Source organism: Panthera onca, chromosome A2, assembly GCF_046562875.1.
Source record: "Panthera onca isolate mPanOnc1 chromosome A2, mPanOnc1 haplotype 2, whole genome shotgun sequence".
Lineage (NCBI taxonomy): Eukaryota > Metazoa > Chordata > Mammalia > Carnivora > Felidae > Panthera > Panthera onca.
This window is the reverse complement of record NC_138340.1, coordinates 149,964,315-149,982,117: the sequence shown is the minus strand read 5'-3', so window position 1 is coordinate 149,982,117 and position 17,803 is coordinate 149,964,315. Positions and strand designations below refer to the sequence as shown.

The 17,803-nt window shown below is 42.6% G+C and overlaps 1 protein-coding gene and 1 long non-coding RNA gene across 4 annotated transcripts in view; one reads left to right on the top strand and one right to left on the bottom strand.

Moving 5' to 3' along the window:
- BPGM (bisphosphoglycerate mutase) overlaps positions 1–12,262 on the bottom strand; it is a 30,978-nt gene extending 18,716 nt beyond the window's left edge. Inside the window, exons 1-2 of the mRNA XM_078439203.2 lie at positions 12,157–12,262; positions 9,391–9,715 (exon numbers count right to left, since the gene is read on the bottom strand). The gene's annotated coding sequence lies outside the window, so the exon portion shown is untranslated. The remainder of the gene's footprint in view (positions 1–9,390; positions 9,716–12,156) is intronic.
- Positions 9,725–17,803, top strand: part of LOC132679549 (uncharacterized) — a 76,047-nt gene continuing 67,968 nt past the window's right edge. For all 3 annotated transcript variants that reach the window (XR_013552648.2, XR_013552646.2, XR_013552649.2), the window contains exon 1: positions 9,725–9,882. This is a non-coding gene — a long non-coding RNA (uncharacterized LOC132679549). The remainder of the gene's footprint in view (positions 9,883–17,803) is intronic.

Here is a 17,803-nt window from a genome sequence, read left to right as displayed (position 1 = left end):
TGAGCTTTAACCATGCTGAAAATGAACTGAAAGCAAAACTACCTCTTCCAGGTGTCTGCTTCTCCCTTGACTCGGGGGGTGTTTGGGCCTAAAGTCCTGGGGCACGGGTAGGTGACAGGCAGGGTCCTGCTCCCTTTCAATCCGGACCAAATGCCTCCATGCCCACCATCTTTTGGGGAGGGGAGAAGCTTTGACTTTGAGAGTCTTGATATATTCAGATGTAGCTCTCTCGCCTTCATTTATTAACTGCAAACTTCCTAAAAAGTGAGCACCCTATTTAAAATCCTCAATCGCTTCCTGTTGGTCTTAGGATAAAGTCCAAAATCCTGAACATGACTTGCAAGGCTTCGGTTTTCTCTTATTTCCTTGAGCATGCCATGTTCTTTCTTGCTTCAGGACCCCTGAACACACTGTACCCTACCCAGAACCCTCGCCCTGCATCCCCTCCCCTCCACTGCCACTTTGGTCCCACCCAGCTTGAGGTAACCTCTAGTCACCCTTTAGATCGGCTGTGTCAATCACAATATGCTGCAAGCCACATATATAATTTTAGATTTCTTAAAATTCATATTAAAAAGGGAAAAGAAATAAATGCAATTAATTTTAATAATATACCTTATTGAGGGGCACCCGAGTGGCTCAGTCGGTTGAGCGCCCAACTCTTGGTTTTGGCTTAGGTCATGATCTTACAGTTTTGTGGGTTCAAGCCCCTCATCAGGCTCTGTGCTGACAGTGCAGAGCCTGTTTGGGATTCTCTCTCCTCCTCTCTCTCTGCCCCTCCCCGACTCATGCTGTCTCTTCTTCCTTGAAATAAATAAACTCAAAAAAATAATATATTTTATTTAACCGTATAGAATCAAAATACTATTCCAACATACAATCTATATAAAAGTATTAATGGGGTATTTTACATTCTTTTTTTTCATAGTAGGTCTTTGAAACCTGATATGTATTTATACTTACAGCACGTCTCAATTTGGACCAGCCACATTTCCAAGGCTCAAGAGCCACCTGTGACCAGTGGCTACCAAACAGATCAGAACAGCTTTGGAGCCTAAAGGTTATTTCCTCTAGGCCAATCATTCTCAAACTTGAATGTACATGAGAATCACCAAGAGAAGTGGTTAAAACAGAGTGCTGGGCCTCACTTCCAAGGCCTGACTGACCACATCTGGGCGGGCCTGAGAATCTGTATTTCTAACAAGTTCCCACATGATGCTGACATCCTGCCAGTTTGAGGACCATGCTTTGAGAACCTCTGCTCTAGGCAGACTTCTCTACCCTTCCCTTTCACCCATTGGGAAGTGGACAGTCCTGCTTGGAAAACACTCGTGAAGCACCCTGCTCTACAACACTGCATACAGCTGTGATGGGTCACTTGTGACAGATTACTTGTCCAGCATCTGGGTGCCCTATTAGACTGTGAACTGTTATCACGGCAGGTGCTACTTGCCCTATCTCTGGAATCTAGCGTGACACTTGACATACGACACACACAAGGTACTCAGTAAGGAGCTGTGTTGACTGACTTGAAGTCAGTTTGACAGGGGTGATTACATTGTGCTTAACGAGCCTAAGGCCTGACCGTTTTAGCGGTAACTGCCAAAGTAAAAACCACTCAGTTGGCAGGCCCGAGGGGTTAGGAAGCCTTAATTCAAGAATCACAGTGTATTTAGTGGCAAAGCCAGAGCCGATAACAATCATCCATTACACTTCTGTGTCCTTGACAGTTTAATATATTCATGAATGGTCATAATCTCCAGAAAGAAGAGACTCCAACTGACCATATTATACCATCTGTTAAGTAACTGGAATTCAAATAAAAACTTGAAAAAAAAAAAAAAACAACAACAAGCAACCAACCAACAAACAACTAAGTGGCAAACTGGAACGACAATCCACGCCTTCTGCCTCCAATGCCTGTGCTCCTTCTTCTCACCAGTAGAGACTTCAGGGTCTGGGTTTTTTGAGTATCTAGGCTCCACTTGGCTTCACTTCACAGGAGCATCTCCAGTCACAACTTGTCCGTCCAAACCCAGGCAGTCATTTCATAAAACGCATACAAACGAGGTGAGCATAAAGGAGGGCTCAGCTTATGACTGCTCGAGAAAAACCTCAAGGTACAAAGTCAAGTGGGCAATTTAGAGGGGTGCCATACTACGAATATATACTCCCCACTCTCAAATGAAAAATTATTATTTTTTAAATCGAGCTTTGTTTTTTGTGTTGTGTTTGGTAAAGCTAACCACTCTGGAGTTGGTTCTGAAGGTTCCTTATGTATCCCTTGGCAAGGGTTACCAGCACCTGAATTAAGCACCAATTTTAGTCAATGATTTACTTCATTCCAAAAAGGGCCACACAGGTCACTGAATTAGCATATCCCAGGGTTTCTTCCTTTTTATTTTTATTGTTTTTTTTTTAACATTTATTTATTATTGAGAGACAGACAGAGCGTGAGCAGGGGAGGACTAGAGAGAGGGGGAGACACAGAATCTGAAGCAGGCCCCAGGCTCTGAGCTCTCAGCACAGAGCCCGACGCGGGGCTCGAACCCACAAACTGCAAGATCATGACCTGAGCCGAAGTTGGTCGCTTAATCAGCTGAGCCACCCAGGCATCCCTCTTCCTTTTTAAAGTATGGTAAAGCTGAAAGAAAAAACTTACTAAACAAATAGATCTTTTATATGCTTCTGTGTCTCCCCTTCTCACCCCTTCCTATTCACTGTTTCCCCGCCTTCTGGCCAGTACTTATTTAGTTCTCGGACACCTAACCTGTGCCTTGACCACTCGACTGAACTGGTCTCTCAAAAAACTGCTAACTAGTCATTTCTTACTAAGTGAAACCATCTTCTCGCAGGACTCACACCACTTTGGTCCCTCTGAAACTGACTACTTCAATCAAGGGGGCACAATTATTCTAAGATTTCGGGGTTGCATTTCTCTCAGCTCTTCTATTGTTATATCCTTGTCTCGAGTCGCTGTATTTTCCTACCCACCATTAATAGTACCATGATGATGAAGACAGCATGCAGTATCACAGCAGCTAATATTCATAGAGGGCTCACCATGTGATTTGGGACTATTTGAATCCTCAACCACCATTCTATGCAGAAGATTCTAGGACTACTCCCATTTTACAGATGCAGAAACTTAGGAGGAAAGGTCAACTTGCCCAAAGTGACACAGATTGTAAATGGCAGAGCTGGCAATCAGTCTCAGGCAGGCTGGACCCCAACGCCTATCTTTACGCCTAGAACCACTCTGCTACACTGCCACGTTGACATCCGAGGCTCTCCTCAGTCCTTGGAAACCCAACTTTTCTCACTACTTTAATCACATTAAAATGGATGATTTACAAATTGACAGCCCCAAATATTCATCAGTCTCCCCAGTCTGGTCAATTAATTCATTCTTTAAACATGTGTTGCAACCACCACCTGAGCATGACATTATGCTAGGACTATGAGGAGTACAGGATCCAACACAGATTATGTCTTCAAGGAACTGATGGGGAAAAAGGATGTGTGTGTGTGTGTATCACTAAGGCAGAAAGTCATCCACACCATGAGAAAGCCATTCATAAGGGAGATAAAAAAAGGAAAGATTATTTCTGAGTAAGGCTCATGGACATGGCACTATTGAACCTGGATTTGGAAAGATGTTCAAGACTCAGACTTATAAAACAAGGAAAAGGAACTCGAGCCTAAGGGAATAATGAGTAGCAGCAAGGGAACGGGTGCATATGGAGAATGGTGAGCCATTCAAACCGGATGGAGTATAGATAGTGTGACCACATTTCCTGCTTTGCCTAGAACAGTCTTGCTTTAGGCCTGTTTCCCCCACGTAATCATTATAGGGCCCCTTTCACACTTGAGTGTCCCATTTGGAAGATTTTATGATCTCTACCCTAAGTATAGAGTCTAACAAGGAAGTAGGAGGAGATTAGCCTAGAAAGATAAGACTGAATAGTGGCCCCAGAAAGGTCTTGTGCAAAGAAGATAGGTTCTTCCATAAGTATTGGGACATCACTAAAATAAGTATGTGTATTTTAAGAGGATCAGGCAGCACTTACAAACACAGAATGAGATGGGAAAAACCACTGATAGGAAAACTTGAGAGGCTTTTGCAATGATTCTGGTAATGTAGATAATGGAGACCTGGACCAGGATAACGGCTGTTGAGATGCGATGAAGGAGATGAACGTGAAAGACAGTACGGCTTAGCTGAGGTGTTGGCAACTTTTTTTGTAAAAGGCCAAATAGTAAACATTTTAGGCTCCGTGGGCTATCTGGCTTCTGTTGCAGTTACTCAGCTCTGCCATTGTAGCTGATAGCAGCCATAGACAGTTCATAAATGAATAAATGAAGCTTTATTCCAATAAAATTTTATGTGTGGACACTGAAATTAGAATTTTATATAATTTTCATACATGTGAAATATTGTCATTGTTTGACTTATTTCAACCAGTAAATGAGGTAGAAACTATTCAGAGCTTGTGGGCTGTACAAAAACAGGGAGTAGACCAGAAGGCCTTAGTTTGCCAATCCCTGGCCTAGCTGGATATCATATTCAGATCTACTAATCCTATCAGCATTTTGAACCTTTAAGCATCCTGTCATGGGATAATCTCAGAATTATTAAATCACCTGATTTTATTCTTGGCCAGAACTGCAAGTACCTTGAGGAATGAAATCCCATTCATAATTGTTTTTACTCCTCACAGAAGACAATACTGAACTCATTTAAATCAGTCTGAGGAGCTTACTTTTGCTTAATTCACGTAATTCATAATGGGTCCAAGGTAAAGTTAGAGAGAAGACGTATTCATGGTATTAAGCAACTTCAAAAATAGGTCATTTTGACATGCATTACTTTTCTTAGACTATCGTCTTCATAAATTGCCACAGTGTCTCACATTTCAGGTGAATGTACACTTGCCTGGGAATACAAGCTTAGCAATTGGCCCAGCAGTAAATCGACAGGTGATTCAAAGGAAACACGCTATGCAGGTGACATCTTTTCGAAGACTTTTCACTACGTGTAGGCATAGAAATTCCACCTAAATCACTTGTAGAGCCAAAAAAATATTCTTTCCATAAATGCCACCATAAAATTGAAGTTATGTTATTTATTTTCAAATGTTTATTTTTTTTAAGGGAGAAACAGAGAGAGACAGAGAGACAGAGAGAGGGGGAGACACAGGATCTGAAGCAGGCTCCAGGCTCTGAGCTGCCAGCACAGAGCCCGACGTGGGGCTCGAACTCACGGACCGTGAGATCATGACCTGAGCTGAAGTCAGATGCTTAACCGGCTGAGCCCCTATTTATTTATTTTTTTAGAATCAGCATCCTTTCAGCAAGGCAAGCCTGGAGAGAGCAGACAGGTAGGGGACTGGCGCAAACACATGGTCCTGCATTTACTGAGGTTACTACTACAATATTTCCAGGACCTCTAGGTAGTTTCAACAAACGTAGCACAACAATCTTGCTGCTGCCTCCTACTCCTGCCTTTCATTAAAGCATATAATTTCACTCACCTCCCCCGCCAACCCCAATAACTGACGCTCGTTCCGTCTTCCAAACTAATGCTCCTGAGACGTTGCTGCCTCCCTTCCTCAGGTGTTTGAAAAGTAATGATGTCTAATACTCTAGCATAACAACGCATGAATGGGTGGGGAAAATTACAGGCTAAAGACCAGTCTAAAAACTTAGTTTGTTTTCTGCTTCCAAAAGCTGAGGAAGAAATGTGATCAGTGATATCATGCTGAGGTAACATAAAAATAATGGATACAGAAGGGCACCTGGGTGGCTCAGTCAGTTAAGTGTCTGGTTTTGGCTCAGGTCATGATCTCACAGTTCGTGAGTTTGAGCCCTGCGCGTAGGGCTCTGTACTGACAGTACGGAGCCTGCTTGGGATTCTCTCCTTTCCTCTCTCTCCACCCCTCCCTGACTCCTTCTCTCTTGCTCTTTCTCTCAAAATAAATACATAAACTTAAAAAAAAGGGATACAGAGTCAGGGTTGCTTTGATCAAAAGATTACCCTTAATTATTAGCTCTTCAAATGCTACCCTCAACCACCCTGATGTTTTTCCTAGTCCAAAACCTCATTGCACAGCTTTGAACAACTCTTAACCTAACTCTGTAGGAATCTAACTCTACAGAACATAGGCTGGCTGTATTTGAGGACAGAAAAAAAGAGGGGTTAGCCACGTTTCTAATAAATTAAAAAGGAACTGTCCTTAAGGGAAATGAAATCCAGAGCTCAGTTCTTGGAGTCTTAACAAAGTGTTCTTTTCCCCAGATCAAGCTCGATATTAAAAGTTCAAACAGGTACCTAAAAGTACCTTGTTTTCCACTATCTATTACTTTCCCTAAAGCTTTACAGTAACTTTTCTATTTGTATTTGTAATCTAAGGGCGCCTCTCTACCAGGAGCAAATGCTATCACTTCCAGGTGTTTTGCAGGCATTACGACCCTGTCAGTCTCCAGCTTTACATCTACCAGCAGCCCCCACTGATCACTTGGTACATGCAAAGCAAACCACAGCAGGTAGAGCCCTATTCACAGGGAAGACATCTACATCTGTAATGAGATGAGTGTTTGCCTGAGGCACGTTGCTTGTTCCGGCCTGCATGGCATCACTGATGAGCAAAACACCCACTCATGACACCTCCTTCCTAACTTTGGTTACTTATTCCCCCAGGATAGTAGCTTTTGTCAACACAAGCTATTTCCACCAAATCCCAGAAGTCTGAAGTCAAGAAACCTGGACATTAGTCCCAGCTCTGCTACTTACTGATATTGACCAAGTTATTCAAATTTTCTGGACCTCAGGCTCCTTATCCATAAAGATAAGGATAACTGCTGTTCTCAAGGGCTATGAGTGAGACTAAATGAAATTACAGTGAAGCACTCCTGCCGAAGTGAAAAGTATTCTGGGTTGAATGCAGCAGACTTTGACTAACCAAGCCTGGCACAGACCTCAGGCTCCTGAAAGCGATCCTCCTTGCTGAGGTATGTGCAGAAGTAAATGCTGGGAATAAAGTGAAATGAGGGGCACCTGAGTGGTTCAGTCGGTTAAACGCCTGACTTTGGCTCAGGTCACGATCTCGCAGTCTGTGAGTTCGAGCCCCGCTTTGAGCTCTGTGCTGACAGCTCAGAGCCTACAGCCTGCTTCAGATTCTGTGTCTCCTCTCTCTATACTACCCCCCCCCCCCACCCACCTCATGCTCTCTCTCTCTCTCAAAAAAAATAAACATTAAAAAAATAATAACTTTAAAAAATAATTAAAAATAGTAAAGTGAGGGCGGGGGTAAAGAGAAAAGGTTAAATTAGGTAGTGAAAGGAGAAATACAATCAAATGTTGTGTGTATTGGGGGCGTGGGGAGTTGATGTTAAGATACAGCTCTAGAAACATACAAAATATTAAGCAGTATTCTATAATCCAAATGCCTTGGTCAAGTTTATGTTTTATAAAGTACATTTTTTTCAGTATTTGTGGCCAAATTTCAGTGCAAGAGTATTACCATTAAGTAATACTTGTAGTCTTATTTTTCCACGTAAACATCCTCTCACAACCAGACTTCATTCCAAGGATGTTCAAGAGACCTGTTGGTTCAAATATTTGTGTATCCTCTGTTCTCTGAGCACCAGGCCCACAGAAATGAAGGCACAGCTGAATTTAGATGTACCAGTCATTACTTGAAATGAAATGTGCCACTTAATTTCAACCAACTGTAGAAGGCAAAAGAGGAAGAGAGACTGGAAGATCTGCCCAAACACTAACAGTGGTTACCTCTGAGCGACAGAATAAAGGATGACATTTTCTGCCACATTACGCCCTGTACAATGGTCATTCTGTACACTGACCAAATTTTCTACAATGATCCATTTGGTTTGGTTTAAACGGGGGCACAAAAGAGTAAGTACCACCCTTTGTAGATGGGAACTTTTATTTGCTAACAGATTGGCCCAGAATTTACTGCTATGAGATTTTTTGCTTATGTACTCGTGGTGGAAAATGTCTAATCATCTGTAGTTTAAAACCGGCTTTTAACACAGGCATGGCCCTCGGAAATAATCCACTGCACCATCCGCTTTTTAAAGATGCAAGAAACTAAGTCAGAGGGTTGAAATGATTTGTTTAAGATTACACAAATAGCAACAGCTTCATGACTAAAACCTAGGTGTCCTGACTTCCAGCTCAGAGCTCCTTCCATTACACCATATGTTTGAATTACACTTCTCTAAAGTCCACCAACATGGGGATTAGGGAGTGCACTTGTGATGAGCACAGGGTGATGTATGGAAGTGTTGAATCACTGCGTTGTACACCTGAAGCTAATACAACACTCTATGTTAACTAACTAGGATTAAAAATAAAAACTTAATAAAAGAAAGTCCACCACATTCGAGGGGCATCTGTGGTGTGTCGAGATGGTACAGGAATACAAAGATGGATAAAACCTAGTCCCTGTCCTCAGGGGAGAGAGGTTTAGAACAAAGTACAAACTGACATGTGTTCTGCTCTCATCACAGAAAACTGTAGCAGCTACTGGTGAAAGACGGCATTTGATTCTTTTCTCGAAAAGTCTACATTCGGTCAACATTCTGGTACCACTCACGGGCTGTAAAGCCTCCATAATTTGGAAGGGAGGCAGTAGGGGAAGAGGGTTATAATAAGTTAGCAAACAACCAATTATCCTTTAACTTTACTTTTTCAGAGTAACTGTGAACTTTACTTCCATCATGCATTTCTGTTGCCCTTCTCGAGTAATGCAGCCCCCATCCCTTTGGAAGGAGGAGAAATAAACTTACTTTTTTTTTTTTTTTTTTTTTTAATTTATAGTGATTCTAAGAACCTGTGATTTAGCTCGATTTGAGAGCTACATGAAACCATCACAGATATTCACCTCTTTCTCCTTCCCTGCCATTCAGTTTTTTTCTCTCTACTTAGACGTTTAAGGCCAGGTCTGCCATCGTCCTAAATACAGTGGCATGGCTCTGAAAACACCCGAGCTTGCTTCCAGGACCCCTACTAGCGAAGGGGCTCTGCCACACTGTGCCTCAAACGTCCAGGAGCGAGGAGTTCATCACTCCCTCCAACTCCTGTTTATTCTTGCCGTCAAGACACCACTACCAACGCGGAGTCCTCCTTTCAGCTGACAGATCTGACTCCCAGAGGGGCACATTCTGAGAAAGGAACAGCTGAGAGGGACCTTGGGGAGTAAGTGAGGGTGGGAGCTCAAGGGGCGGACGAGCGAGCTCCAGATTCTCTCCAAAGACGGAATCCGGGGAGTAAAGAATTGGCCTTCCTGCGCTCAGATTGAAACACCACATCACTGAAAAACGTTAAGGTTCGCAACAGCAAAATTCGAAAACAAAACCACTCACCTGCAAAGAGGCCACCAGCAGCAGCAGCCACCGCTCCTCAGAACCGCCAAGCAGCCAGCTCCTCCTACAACTCATCACTGCCGCCGGCATCGACGCTCTTTTCTAGCTCAGGAGCCAGAAGGGGCAGGTCCTAGCGCTCTGCCTATTGGAGGGTCGAGCTGTCACTCATTTGAGGCCTCGCCCCACTCCCGGGATCAGGTCCGGGTCTTTTCCGCTTCCCAAAGCCCTGGGGTAGGAGGCGAGGCTTTGATTGGCTCTCTGCGGAGACGAGCATACTCCCAGACCAGTAAAGACCTGACTTCGACGCCGGGGGGCGGGCCTGGGCCTGGGGAAGTAGAAAAAAACAAAGCCGGGAGCGTCGCCGCGGCGATAGAAAACCTTTGGGCTTGGGTACAGTTTAAACCCTTGAGGTGCTGCTGGAAAGCGTTTCGGGTCACAAATGAACTATCTGCCAACGTAGAGAAGTGTCCGTGGAATCCTGGAAGTGATGAGGTGATACCTTCTTTTGCTCATGGGAAATTTTCATCCTGGGGATGAAAGTGGGAGTCCTCGCAGGCGAAAAGCTCCTGCTTTCCTCAGTGGTTGTCAGACTTACATCGTGATTAAAGCAAAAGCCTTTAAAGTGCCCGATTTATGAGCAGTAACTCATGCCCCTTTCTCTTAGTACGTTCATAGGGACTCCCTTTGGGCAATTCCCCGACACTATTTTGGTTGGGGAAGAAAAGTGATAAGAGGGATGCATGAAAAAAGCTTCTAGAACAGTTGAAGGAAGGATGGAATGGAAAGAGGAGGAGAATTATAGATTGGGAGGCCACAGTGACTGAACAGGAGAAACCCATGAAAATACCCAAAGCTCGGCACGAGGCCGTGTAAGCATCTGAGTAGCTTTGAACTACCACACAGCTTTGAAGCGAGTGTCAGAACTTTTGGGTGGACGAGAAAGATAAGGAATGATAGGTTTGCCTGACCACCTGGGAAATTGTCCTTCTTGAGTTCTAGAAGCTGCCCTACCTGCTGTTTAGTGTCCTCTTTTGGCTTTTTCCTATTTCATCCTCGTGACAAGTTCAGTAGGTTTGTGACCACCAGGCATCAACATAAGCCTAAATTAAACATCATTTTGAAAAGATCATCCTTCCACATTTTAAACTCTGTGACACACTACGTATTGAGCTCATTACCACCCAAGTGTTTGTAGTTAGCTCGGCATAGCATTTCCCTGTCTTTGAATGTAACAGTTCCTCCTGGAATCTCAGAGACAAGAGCCTTACTTCTGGGAGAGCACACCTCCAAGGCCTGATGGGTCCCAGCAGGTGATAGGTCCCACCTAGTGATAGTTAGAATTCACCTTGCACGAGATTGACCAGAGTCAGGTCAGAGCAACTGGAGGAGGCAGCGTCCAGGAATGCAGCTTCTAAATCCTACACTCGTACTCACTTGTTTTTCCTCTTCTCCATGCCAGATGGGGGCAAAGTGAGGAAAAAGGCTTTCTGCTACAGGGTAGCATCGAAGCTCCCTACTCCGTGCCCCCCATCCCTACTCTGGAGTCTAAAGACGACCATTCACGTGTCAGACTCTTACAGCATTTGACATTTAGGGATCCTTACTTAGGACTTAAGGGCCCCTGCTCATTGGATTTGGTTTCACTGTTGTGGATACCCATGGAGGGCTAGCTGGGCACCTAGGACATGAACAATCCCAAACATCACTTGCATTTTAGAATCTCTTTGTACAGGTGAGAAATCGGAACTTTAAAAGGTTTAACGTTCACAATTATTACAGCAGCTGGGGACAGAACCGTGGCAAGGACCCAAGGTTGCCGATTCATAATTCTGAGAAAATGTTTCCTCTTCCGCTGCTTTCCCCCAAAATAAACAATAGGTTTTTTTAATTATTATTTTAACGTTTATTTACTTTTGAGATAAAGAGAGAGAGAGACAGAGGCGTGAGTGGGGGAGGGGCAGAGAGAGAGGGACGCACAGAATCTGGAGCAGGTTCCAGGCTCTGAGCTGTCAGCACAGAGTGCAACGCGGGGCTCAAATTCACAGACTGCAAGATCATGACCTGAGCTGAAGTCGGACACTTGACCGACTGAGCCACCCGGGGGCCCCAATAGTTTTTTTTTTTTTTTTTTTAATCAAGGTTACTGACGTTAAAATTAACTTCCATTAAGGTCAATCAGGAGAAATTTAATTCTGATACAGGCAAGCAGTTTAGCTATGGAAATAGTGTCACAGTTTTGTTTACTGTGTCACTGCTATGGACTGTGTCAGTGCTATGTGTCACTGTCCATTAGCTATGGAAATAGTGTCACTGCTTTGTTTCCAGCAACTTTGGTGTAGTCCCACTTCCATCCAAACAAATGAAAATGCAGTGAATTGGGGGCTCCTGGGTGGCTCAGTCGGTTGAGCATCCGACTGTGACTCAGGTCATGATCTCAGAGTTCATGTGTTCAAGCCCCGCATCGGGCTCTGTGCTGACAGCTCAGAGGCTGGAGCCTGCTTCAGATCCTGTGTCTCCCCCTCTCTCTGCCCCCTCCCCTACTCGTGCGCATGTGTTCTCCCTCTCTCTCAAAAATAAATAAAACATTTTAAAAAGTTTAAAAAAAAGAAAATGCCGTAAATTATCATAGCCGTGTTGTCTCTTTGTTTTTCTCTCTGTTACGTGTGTATATTGAAAAGTCGATGTTAACACGTGGTACTTTAAGGGTTAGTAGCAGATTGTCTTATTCAGAACCTGAATAAAATACTTTTATGATAGCATACATACCTGGCCAAAAGAATTTCACAGCTGTTTATATAGCCTTTGAGGTAGGGTCGAGCTGGTCCACCAAGCATCAAAACATCATCCATTGACTTAGTCTATTCTGCCTTTTTCTTCCCTGCAGAGCCATTGGCTCCCTCCTCCCCCCGCTTCTCACCAGCAAAGTCCAGAATTAATTGACCCTATATCCAATGTACAGGACTGTCTCCTTGTCTTCACAGTGTCAGGTCACATCCTGATCTGGTTGTTTGCTGCTGGTATCTAGTCTCCCACCACACCCTACCTTCTTCAGAGTCAGATTAAAATCTGTCACGCACAATCTAGTATAGTCGGGTCAGGTTTGGCTCCCACCATCGCCCTGCGAAGTATAGGACTCCTCTAACTGAAACCAAACGCTGGGAATGCTCTCATGGATCAGGCACGTAGACCCACAGAGAGGACATTAAAGCCATCTGCCCCTTCATTCACAAGTGAAAACGTAGAATCCGCTTCTCGCAGAGTCGTGTGAAAAATAACAGAGGCCGTTTTGAAACAGTTTCACCATCTGTGAAGCACCTTGCATCAGCCATTTTATAGAACTGGGAACTTAGGCATGCTGCTTGACCTCAGCCTGTGTCTTTATCTGTGAAATAGGAATAAAACCTATGTGGCTAATGTGAAAATTCAACGCAAGAACACAGTGTGTACCTGGCACCTGGAAAGCATTCAGTAAGTGGTAGTTGTTCTTAACAATTACGCTAATGATAAATGTCAAGTGTTCTAACTACTTAGCAGTACTCGTATTTTAAGAACTTAAGAAAATTTGGGCCTGGTGCCTTCCTTCCCTTTCCTGCTCCCAAGCAGAGACCTGACCTCCTGCAGAGGATATAGGACGGGAGTCTCCCAGTATCTCACGGCCACCCAGAGAAGCGACTGTCAGGAAGTGAATGTGGAGAGGGTGCAGACCCATGGACAAGGCCAGGAGCCCCTGTATTGGGAGGTCTCAACTATGTGAAATTTCCCCATCCTAAGTCTCAACACTGAGCATCTATGGACAGGAAAAGAGCCAGGATGATTTTTTTTTTTTAATTTTCCACTCTCAGTTCTGGGCTGTGTAGGGACACCCAAAACTCAAGGACAAGGGAGGGAGGGGCCTCATCCAAAAAATTTGCCCCATCCAAATTTTTTACCTCTCTATTGAGGAAAAGGGCACATTTCTTTAAAATGCTTATTTTTCGGGGCACCTGGGTGGCTCAGTCGGTTAAGCGTCCGACTTCGGCTGAGGTCATGATCTCGCAGTCCGTGAGTTCGAGCCCCACGTCGGGCTCTGTGCTGACAGCTCAGAGCCTGGAGCCTGTTTCAGATTCTGTGTCTCCCTCTCTCTCTGACCCTCCCCCCACTCATGTTCTGTCTCTGTCCCAAAAATAAACAAATGTTAAAAAAATTTTAAAAAAATGCTTATTTTTCTATGGTGATGAACAAAGTAGTCACAATTTCTGCCCAGTGGAGTTGTTTCCTAAATGCTGTATCATATTTACATATTGAAACACTATATTGAAAACTATTACATTTATTGTATAAGGTTTAGAAAAGAAAAAAATTAAAATACCTGTCATCTGGGGCGCCTGTCAGTTAAGCATCCGACTTTGGCTCAGGTCATGATCTCACGGTTCATGAGTTTGAGCCCCATGTGGGCTTTGTGTTGACAGCTTAGAGCCTGGAGCCTGTTTCAGATTCTGTGTCTCCCTCTCTTCTCTGCCCCCCGCTGCTTGCGCTCCATCTCCCTCCCTCTCAAAAATAAACATTAAAAAAAATTAAAATACCCATAATCCAACCACTCAGAATTTATCATTGGCAATTTTTATTTCCTTCTGGTTTTCCCTATAAATCAATTATTAATAAGAAAAAAACACCCTGGAATCCTTAATTGTATATACTATTTTACAGCAACATTTACTTAATTTATTATGAACATCTCCCCGTCATTTAAAATTCTTTTTCAGCACATAATTCTATCATGTGAATGTGCCTTCAAGAATTATGTCTCACAATTCAACCAGTCTGCTCCTTCCGGACATTGTGGGTGTTTCAGTGTCTTGAAAAGATTTAAATGGACTGCTTATTTCCCCCAGTGACAGGGTGCTCTGGAAATGTCTGTTGAACCAAAGGGACTGTCTGCTGGTCCCAGTTCTTTTTTGACAGGGCTGGTAAGGTGGCCAAGAATTCTTTTCTCTGTGCCCTGGTATTGCAAGGCTGAGAGAGCAGAAGCCATTTAAGCCGAAAGCTCCCAGAGGGGTTGGCCTTTAACCCCTGCTTGCCTCAGGGTTTCCTGAGGAAAAAGGAGTTTAGGTGACAGAAAATTGGGGGAGGGAATGGACAGGGGTCCGTTAATAGAACCTTACAAAACTCCTGGCATTTGTGTCTCCATTTTATAGATGAGGAAAGTAAGGCTCCGAGAATTTGTCCAAACCTGCGTAGCTAGGGCTTGACTCCTAGGCGTGGTTCTAAAATTTTGACTCTTCCCACCATGCTGTCCACTGCTCCTAAAAGCTGATGGGTGGAACTTCATTTTTTTTTTTTTCCTGTGAGAAATTTGTTGTCAATCTTCTAGGATATATATTTATATCTACTCTGTAAAAAAAAAAAAAACAAAAAAAAAACAAACACCACCTCCTGACTTTCCAAGAATTCCTTCTGTCTGTGGGTTTCCCGAGTTGGCTCACTCTTTGCCAAAAGAACATATCTTCAATTTTTGATGAACAATCAGATGATATAGCTTTTTTCCCCCTGTTGCTTATTTTCTTATAGAAGTGTCCTTCCTGTATACATCGGAAGGTCAGAGTCATAAAAGGAAGTTCTTATAAATCCTGCAGCAATTTAACAACATTACACATAGTTCCCTTAGCTTTTGGGATTTATGAAGTATACCTGTGCATATGTGTGTGTGTATATGTATATGTATAATATGAAATGTGACTTAAAATACATATATAAAATATGAAGCACGTATATAGCAATGAGCCTGTTTTTCTGATTTGGCTTATAAATGGTTTCTGAAGGAAATTCTAAAAAAGGTTTTCCAGAATTATTTAGAGCCATGAAGCATTTTGAAATAGGTGTTTAACATCCCAATATGATACTTTGAAGCCAGTAACATGTTATCTGGAGGTGTAGTTTCTAGAATGTGTTGCTAAAGTTTCTTTATATGATCTAATCAAAATCAGTTTTAATCAAGGATACATGTTTTAAAATACCCTTTTTTCCATCCTTCCACCACACACACACACACACACACACACACACACACACACACACACACACTACCAATACCCTAACCCAAGCTACCATCACCTCCTGCCTGGATTTTCTCAGCAGACTCCTAACCAAATTTTCCTGAATCCACTGTTGCTCTCTTTTAGGCAGCCAAGGTGATATTGGTAGAGTATCTTTGGAGTCATATCACAACTAATCTCCCAGCCCCTCTAGCTTCAAACACTGCAATGGTTTCCCATTATTCCTAATATTGGCCTTCCTTCTTCCTCTCCATAGCCACTAAGACTTTGTGCATGCATTTTCCCTCCCTAGAATGCTGTTTCCTCCCCAGTTAAAGTATAGAACAATATTTCAAATTTCCTAATTCCCAGGCTGAATCTCTAATGCAGGTATATTACTGGGGACTAATAATTATCCAACAGGAAGAAAATATGACTTGGAGGTTCAAAAGAAGTGTAAGAGTGTGGGCTCTGGAAGCAGTCTGCCTGATTCTGTCCTGTGCTAACCATGTGAACTTGGACAACCTGTTTAGCATCCTTGCCTTATTTAAAGGTACCTACCTTATAAAGTTGTATTATTTAAATAAGTTAACATATGGAAGGAGGTCAATAAATTTTAGCTTTAAAAAGTCTCCACGGTAGATTAAGGGCCCAATATTATTTCTTAGGTATAGAATAAAATCAACCTTGTTAATATTCTCTTTTCTTCTAGAGAAAAACTGATACAGTAGGCAACTGGGAGGCCCTCTTAGGGCAGGAGAAGGCTGGTCCTAGCAGATAAGGTTTCAGGGGCTGCACTACGTAGGGTAAGACATGTGATTACTTAGTGAAAACAAGTGCCAGGACACAGATGCTAGCGTGTTGAGAAAAAAATGAAGCCTAGGGGTTTAAAAAATACAGAGAGGAAAACACTAAAGAAATCTAAAATAGTATTAAAAAATCACAACAGCAAACAAAAGACAATCTATTTACAAATGAAATTATCATACACTTCTAAACCAAGCCTTATTATGTAAAGTATCTTTTCCTTGCGTAATAAACATTTTTGAAGCTACCTGAGGTCCCAGAATTTTTTAACAGAATGTTCTCTGGTGGCTTTCAGGGCTGTCATTTCTGTAGCTCCTTCTAAGTTCCGTTTTGTAAGCTACTTTACTTACATGTCTGTGACTCCAACATGAGTGAGACTAAGCTCTTTATGTTCCCCATTTGAATCTTCACAGAATCTTTACTACATACATGTAGAAGGTTGCTTGGTTGGCTTCGTTTATCGTGAGTTTTCAAGTACAGAGTAATGAGAATAAGCAATTTGTTACCAGTCTTGCGACCATCAGCCAGTACCAACAACTGAGCCTTGGTCTTTTTATGCCAGTTGAGTATCCTAGTCTCTGACATTATCTCTCAGGGGGATGTCAGATAAGAGAACTAGGTAGATCACCTGTGTGCTAAGCACAGAATGGAAAAGTTAGCAAAAAAAAAAAAAAAAAAAGGTTGCTCTGTAAACTAGGTATGGTGTATAAGGTGAGTAATGGCAAAGGCACCAATGCTGATGATTCTTGACGTGCTGAATGACGTGTTGAAACTCAGATTGTTGTGATCTATGATTACTCCGTGACAGCTGAAGCAGAGAACCTGCAATGCCACATGACCTACATTTCTTCACCTTTGGAACTTTAAGCAAGTATGTAAAGGCCAGGCATCTGTATCTTGCTAACACTTCCCTTGTGTTGAAAAGTATTTTTAAGACCAATAGGAAAAAAAAAACCTATGTTCTCAGCTCCAAATCAAATCATATTAGGCAAAATATTAATAACAGACCAACTTTTAACAAAATATTGTGGAAAAAGTTACATTTTTTATCTCCAGAAGAGGGTAAATTCAGCAAATATATATAACTCCTTATATTTTCAGGTATATAATATATAAATATATAATATGTATTCCTCTTTGCTTAAACTCCCATATTTTCTTATGCTTTATGGAGTCTCCACCTTCTCTAACAATGGAGAAGAAAGAAGAACAAAAAAGGAAAAGAAAAAATGAAAAAAAAACAACCCAGTAACATCTTCAGAAATGCATAGGATCTGGTCTCAACCAGCAAATCAAACCCAAAAGTAACCAATCATTCATTGAATGTCTCCTCATGTTTAGGAAATTGTGTTAGGTTTTGAACGAAGTGAGTTAACAGTACATTTAGTGCCTACCTTGAACCGTGCTGGGAGCAAGAGATATAAATATAAGTGAAACATTTTCCTTGTCCCTAAGGAGTATGGTCTAAAAGGAAAGAGACCAACTCATGAATTGTTCATTACGGCCCAACAAATATAAGTGCAAGTGTAATTATTGAGGTGTTTTGATGGAAGTATTAAGTAGGTAGGGAGGGGGGAGGCTCTGGGGGTGCAAAG